The sequence below is a fragment of the Rana temporaria genome, chromosome 4 (genome assembly GCF_905171775.1).
Source record: "Rana temporaria chromosome 4, aRanTem1.1, whole genome shotgun sequence".
Taxonomy (NCBI): Eukaryota; Metazoa; Chordata; class Amphibia; order Anura; family Ranidae; genus Rana; species Rana temporaria.
The window spans coordinates 468,770,488-468,778,148 of NC_053492.1; the positions used below are offsets into that span (position 1 = coordinate 468,770,488).

Here is a 7,661-nt window from a genome sequence, read left to right on the forward strand (position 1 = left end):
TTTGTCTCAAAAAGGTGAGAGATGTCAGGGGTCTGTTTTAGAAGAAGGAGTGGCAGCGGATGCAATGCAGGACACAGCTCAGCTGAGCGAATCCGGGACTGTTGGGAGGAATGGTTTAGACCCCAGATATTTCACCAAATCTAATGGCCACATTGTGGTATTTTTTCCTGTTGACTTTTTTTATTTTTGTGTGTAGCGCCCCCCCCTTTAAAATTAGTGGGGCATGGGAGATTTCACTCGCTCCCATTCACTATCTGTCAGTTTGTGCTGGTGCCAGTTCAGAACTGCCTCCTGGGTCAGACTGTGTGTTCAGGGGTGCGCTGCCACCCCTGGGCGACAGTTGGCGCTATAGGGGTTCTGACAGAACCATCCTTCCCCAGCAGCCAATTAGAGGAGTTTCCCTCTTTGGGCATGCTGGCGGGGGGGGGGGGTAAATCTGGAGCACCGGCCATTTTACTTGGTTAATCTGTGGGGCCCGAGATCCAGGTGCGGCATCCACCTTCAGGGTGCGCGCATCCACGGGCCCCATCCTCATGGCCTGCCTGGCTGAAGCTATGCACCTCGCGGAGCCTTCTGTTGATGAAGAGAGGGACCCCAGCGGCTTGCTGGGTTCCAGATCCTAAGCTGGAGGCTGAACGGTGGGGGTTTGGCTCGGGAGAACCTAAGTGCAGAGGTTGTCTGTGAGACCTGGACGAACCACCGGGGATCCGATCACCGCGCTACGTGACAGGTAGAGGTCGACCGATATGGGTTTTTCTCTGGCCGATGCCGATATTTAGAAATCTGGGCGGCCGATATATGATGCCAATTTTTGCGGCCGATATTTTAGGTCGATTTTTATTTTTTATTGGTGGCACTGACTCGTGGCACTGGATGGCACTAATTGGCACTGGAAGGAAGATGGCACTAGCAGAAGGCACTTATTGGCACTGGCAGGTTGCACTGGATGGCACTGAAAGATGGTACTAGCAGGTGGCACTGATTGGCATATGGCACTGGTTGGCACTGGCAGGTGGCAATAGTTAGCACTGGTTGGCATTGGCAGGTGGCACTGGATCACACTGGCAGGTGGCACTGGATGGAAGGTGGCACTTACTGGCACAGCATGGTGCCACTGGTATTGGCACTGGCAGGTGGCATTGGCGGATGGCACTGGATGGAAGGTGGCACTAATTGGCACTGGATGGTGGCACTGGTATTGGCACTGGCAGGTGGCATTGGCAGATGGCACTGGATGGAAGGTGGCACTGGTATTGTTACTGGCAGATGGCACTGGATGGCAAGTGGCACTAATTGGCACTGGCAGGTGGCACTGGTGCAAAAAAATTGTGTCACCCCCCCTCAGTACAGACCCCCTCTCCCTCCAATATAGACACCCCCCACTGAGCCCCGTAGTACAGACACCAGGGCGGTGTGTGTCCCACGAGCGCGGGCCCCTCCTCCTCTGTGGGCGTAAACAGAGGAGGGACGCCGCGCTGGGTGTACCAAGATGGCCGCGGCTCCGGAGCTAGGCCGAAGCCGCGGTCTTTCCTGATGCTGCGACCGCAATCCACATCAGGAAAGGCCGCGGCTCCGGCCTAGCTCCGGAGCCGTGGCATCGCTAGCGGGAATTGTAAAATATCGGCCCGATTTGGATGAAAATCGGCCGATGACGATTTCTCCAAAACGGCCAAATATCGGCCGATATATCGGTCGACCTCTAGTGACAGGTACCTTATATTTGCTGTCAGTGGGTGATCCTACAGAACAAGACTTACTGGGAGGATTCGCTAACTTTACACTCCAATTATACCAAGAAAATTTACTACGCCTGTGGCAGAGGCATGGTTTCCTCCCAGAGATCTGATTATTGCGAGTGACCCTTTGGCTGCCAGGTCCAAGTTAATTGCCTGTCCAAGGGGCACTTACCCACCCTGGCGAGGGTGGCGACGTTTGAATTATCTGAGCCGAGAGCAGGCTTGCTCGCTATGCTTTTTGATATCCAAGGCCTGACGCTACAAGTCCTTCCTACTCATCAACCTCTTGCTCTACTGTGTGTCCCGTTGATGTTGGCATTGTTGGCTTTGGAATAAAGCATTGGAAACTCACGCTACCGGCTGGGCACTTGTTCTTTCATCCACACTCACAAGTACTACCCCTAGGCCTAGACAGAAGAATTTGGTAACTTAATACGCCGATCCCAAATCAACCAGCGGCCCATTCGGGGGTGAGCGCTACACGTGAATAACATTCGATATTCAGGAAATATAGCCTGAGAACATGTAATTTTGCTCCATTCGCATTTACACGCCCTTTATTAGGATGAACGCCCATGCAAATCATTTACAAGTACATCTCTACGAGTTATAATTGTTTCCACAAGCCAAATACACACCCTTCACCCTCCTGCCCAGTACAACTTCCCAACCAGTAAGAAGGAGGAGACTGGCATTGCGCATCCACCAATCGGTTTGTATTTTTAGTACACTGCTGTCAGCAATCAAAGAGTTACCTGGGTGTGTCTGGGGACTGTGCACCGGCAATTAAAGGGTTAGCTGTAGGTCACACCTCCCAACTGTCCCTGATTTGGAGGGACTGTCCCTGATTTGGAGGGACTGTCCCTGATTTGGAGGGACTGTCCCTGATTTGGAGGGACTGTCCCTCTGTCCTCCTCATTTGTCCCTCATTTTGGTCTGATCCATATAAAATGCACTTTATCTCTTAAAAAGTGTTTTCCAGACCCAAAACTTTTCATCTGATCTCTAAATTGTTGTATTTGTAAATTCCAAAAGCCAATATAAAGGAATAGCAGCGAAAAAAAAAAAAAAAAAAAAAAAAAACACTTGTGGGTTTAACCAACTTTTTTTTTTGTACAATTCTCCTTTAAGGGGGCGTGACAGGGGTGTGTCCTATGCCTGCATACTTTTGCTGATAGGTGTCCCTCATTTCCATCTCAGAAAGTTTGGAGGTGTGGTTTGTGGAAATTAACCATGCTGAGGTCATCCACAAAAAGCGTCAGCTCCTATGTACAACTTCCAAAACACACCGTCCAATCAGAGACCAGCTCCTATGTACAACTTCCCAGACACACCGTCCAATCAGAGACCAGCTCCTATGTACAACTTCCCAGACACACCGTCCAATCAGAGACCAGCTCACACAAAAGTATTATCTTATAATTACAACATTTAAAAAAAAAAGAAGAAAAACTAGTGAAGTGAAGATGGGGGATGGGGAGTTTCCGGCTCAGCAGGTCTTTAGAAGAAATCTCCCCCGGGGCGACTTCTGTATCTGTAATAAGTGATAATTGCTCGACTCCCAGGCCAACTCCAATTACCAACCTAGGATTGGGCCGCCATTGCTAAGGCTGGCTAACTTATGAAAATGTGTGTTGCCTGGCTATTGATCTCCCCCTCTGGAATCAATACAATACAATACACGGCAGAGCGTCACCTGAGAGGAGGAAATCCGATTCATCATCAATACAGAACCTGCAGGACAGGAATCTGCAATAAATCCATCAAGTGATCTTCTCTCCAATCACACGGAGGCACCAAGTGACTTTAATTATCACTTTTATCCGCCTCAGAACCCGTGTGATTATTATGTGTTCAGGTTTAAAGGGATGGGGGGGCAACCCGGCCCACCCCCATATACACCCCATGTCTGAGAGAAACCCCCCCCCCCCATATACACCCCATGTCTGAAAGGGGCCCACATGCACCCCCCCAGATACACCCTATGCCTGAGAGCGGCCCACATTCACCCCCCCCCCCCCCCCAGATACACCCCATGTCTGAGAGGGGCCCACATGCACCCCCCCAGATACACCCTATGCCTGAGAGCGGCCCACATTCACACAACCCCCCAATATACACCCCCTGTCTGAGAGAACCCCCCCTATATACACCCCATGTCCAAGAACCTGATCGATCGATCTACATACCTCATGTCAGAGAACCAGCCATATACACTCCATGTCCAAGAACCTGATATGGGGTGTGTATATATATATATATATATATATATATATATATATATATATATATATATATATATACACCCCATGTCAGAGCGGACCACATGCACCCCCCATATACACCCCATGTCTGAGAGCAACCCATGTGCCCCCCCCCCCATATCTAAAAGCAGCCCATGTACACCCCATATCTGAAAGCAACCCACATGCACACACCCCTATATACACTTCATTTCTGAGAGCAGTCCACATGCACCCCCCCCAGATACCCATGTCTGAGAGCAGCCCACATGCACCCCCCCCCCCATGTCTGAGAGCGGCCCACATGCACCCCCCCCCCATGTCTGAGAGCAGCCCACATGCACCCCCCCCCCCCATGTCTGAGAGCAGCCCACATGCACCCCCCCAGATACCCATGTCTGAGAGCGGCCCACATGCACCCCCCCCATGTCTGAGAGCAGCCCACATGCACCCCCCCAGATACCCATGTCTGAGAGCGGACCACATGCACCCCCCCCCCCATGTCTGAGAGCAGCCCACATGCACCCCCCCCCCCCCAGATACACCCCATGTCTGAGAGCAGCCCACATGCACCCCCCCCCCCCCAGATACACCCCATGTCTGAGAGCAGCCCACATGCACCCCCCCCAGATACCCCCCATGTCTGAGAGCGGCCCACATGCACCCCCCCAGATACCCCCCATGTCTGAGAGCGGCCCACATGCCCCCCCCCCCCCCCAGATACACCCCATGTCTGAGAGCAGCCCACATGCACCCCCCCCCCCCAGATACACCCCATGTCTGAGAGCAGCCCACATGCCCCCCCCCCCCAGATACCCCCCATGTCTGAGAGCGGCCCACATGCACCCCCCATGTCTGAGAGCGGCCCACATGCACCTCCCCAGATACGCCCCATGTCTGAGAGCAGCCCACATGCACCCCCCATATACACCCCATGCCTGAGAGCGGCCCACATGCACCCCCCCCCCAGATACACCCCCATGTCTGAGAGCAACCCACATGTACACCCCCCCAGATACACCCCATGTCTGAGAGCGGCCCACATGTACACCCCCCCCATATACACTCCATGTCTGAGAGCAACCCACATGCAACCCCCCCAGATACACTCCATGTCTGAGAGCAACCCACATGCAACCCCCCCAGATACACTCCATGTCTGAGAGCAACCCACATGCAACCCCCCCAGATACACTCCATGTCTGAGAGCAACCCACATGCAACCCCCCCAGATACACTCCATGTCTGAGAGCAACCCACATGCACCCCCCCAGATACACTCCATGTCTAAGAGCAACCCATGTGCACCCCCCCATATACACTCCATGTCTAAGAGCGGCCCACATGCACCCCCCCCCCCCATGTCTGACAACAGCTCATAAACATCCCACGTGTCAGGAAAACTCATATGTACCCCATATACACCCCCACATGTGTGGTAACAGTATATATATCACACACACACCCCAAGTCTGAGAAGAACCCAAATACACCCCATGTCAGAGAGCTGTATGTACCGTATACACCCCATGTCAGAGAGCTGTATGTACCGTATACACCCCATGTCAGAGAAAACCCCCCCCATATACACCCCATGTCAGAGAACACCCCCCCCATATACACCCCATGTCAGAGAACACCCCCCCCCCCCATATACACCCCCATGTCAGAGAACACCCCATGCACCCAGCAGTATCTGCACCCAGCACATCTCTCTATCCCAGCACTGCGGATGTTCCGTATATTATATACAGTATACACCCCCTCCCCTCCCCTCCCCCCAGAGAAAAGTTTGTAGAATTTCATGTCTTCCCTCTCCGGGGTCTCAGACATCACACCGGGGGGCGCTCTGGGTAACCGCCGACACCCCATTCAATAAAAGGGGTTAATGCCCCCCGACAGCACACCCCACCCCCCTCCTGTAATCAATGTCAGCTGGAGGGGCCCCTGCAGGGCCTGGCCGGAAAACATTGGGTGGGGGCCACGGAGCCAGGCAGAGAAGAGTTAACGGCTCACCCCACCACCCTGTAATCCCTGCAGGGGTGACCCCAATCTGGGCGTGGCTGGAAGAGACAGAGATACTCACATTGTGCGGAGTCCTGATTGGTGCCTCGCCCTCCACCCGACGTGAGACCTCCGAGCCCGGATCTGACGCTGCGTCCCCCACACCCCGATATACGATTGTATATATATATGTGTGTGTGTGTGTATATATATATATATATGTGTGTGTGTATAGAGAGACCGAGCAGGGAGGGGAGAGGCTTTCCCAGCAGCAGAGAGGCGGCGGCTGATCTACAAACACCCCTCCCTGACTGCAGCCTGACAGGGGGCGGAGCCACAAGAGGAGCCACACCCCCAATTAAAGGGAAAGCAGCCCCTTCAGTCTGTCCTCTATATGTCTGTAATGTCCTGACTGCTCACCCTTTAAATCAGAGAAAAACATTGTAACCAGTGTGAGAGTGCAGGGTGATACATTGTATCGGTGTGTATCATCTATTGCACAATCTATCTATATATATAAAACTCAACGTGTGTGTGTGTGTATGTATGTATGTTCCAGCATCACGTCCAAACGGCTAAAGATATTAACATGAAACTTGGCACACATGTTACTTATATGTCAGCAACAAACATAGGATAGGTGGTTTAACCCTTACCCACCCCCATTTGCCATGGTCGGGGTTTTCCTTTAAAGTCCCATTCAACTCTATGGGAAATACATGTTACTTCATAACTTCCAAACGGCTGTAGATATTTCGATAACACTTGGTCACATGTTACTTATATGTCCTCTTACACTATAGGATAGTTAATTTATCCCTTAACTATCCCCATTTGTGAGGGTCGGGGTTTTTGTTTAAAGTCCCATGCAAATCAATGGGAAATGTATGTTCCCACATAACTTCTGTACGCCTGGAGATATTTCAATAATACCTGGTACACATATTACTTATATGCCAAATAAAAATATATGACAGTTAAATTAACCCTTACCTACACCCTTATATAAAAGATGGGTATATTTTATATTACTATGATTTTCCTCCCCAAAAGGTTAAGATAGGAAGACCGGGCAACGCCGGGTATTCAGCTAGTGTTATATATATATATACACAGATATTCAGTGAAGTACTAAAAGTGTAAACGATCAGAGCAATAAAGTGCTTAACCACTTAATTCCCGGGAACTTTCACCCCCTTCCTGCCCAGGCCAATTTTCAGCTTTCAGCGCTGTCACACTTTGAATGACAATTGCGCGGTCGTGCTACACTGTACCCAAACAAAATGTTTATAATTTCCCCCCCACAAATAGAGATTTCTTTTGGTGGTATTTGATCATCTCTGCGGTTTTTATTTTTTGCGCTATAAACAAAAGAAGAGGGACAAGTTTGAAAAAAAAAACACAATTTTTTTTACTATAATAATGGGCACTGATAGGCAGCACTGATCAGTGGCACTGATGTTGAGGCACTGATGGGCACTGATAGGTGGCACTCATGAGGCCGCACTGGTGGGCACTGCTGAGGTAGCACTAATAGGCAGCACTGATGGGCACTGATAGGTGGCACTGAAAAGCACTGATAGGTGGCACTGATGTTGAGGCACTGAAGAGGCAGCACTGGTGGGCACTGATAGGTGGCACTGATGAGGGGGCACTGATTGGCAGCACTGGTGGGCAC

The 7,661-nt window shown here is 51.2% G+C and overlaps 1 protein-coding gene across 2 annotated transcripts in view; it reads right to left on the reverse strand.

The window, feature by feature from the left end:
- Positions 1 to 6,249, reverse strand: part of CAPN11 (calpain 11) — a 106,934-nt gene extending 100,685 nt beyond the window's left edge. The window contains exon 1 of one of the 2 annotated variants that reach the window (XM_040351767.1): positions 6,066 to 6,249. The gene's annotated coding sequence lies outside the window, so the exon portion shown is untranslated. The remainder of the gene's footprint in view (positions 1 to 6,065) is intronic. The other variant, XM_040351766.1, reaches the window with a different exon arrangement.
- Between the last annotated feature and the right edge of the window lie 1,412 nt (positions 6,250 to 7,661).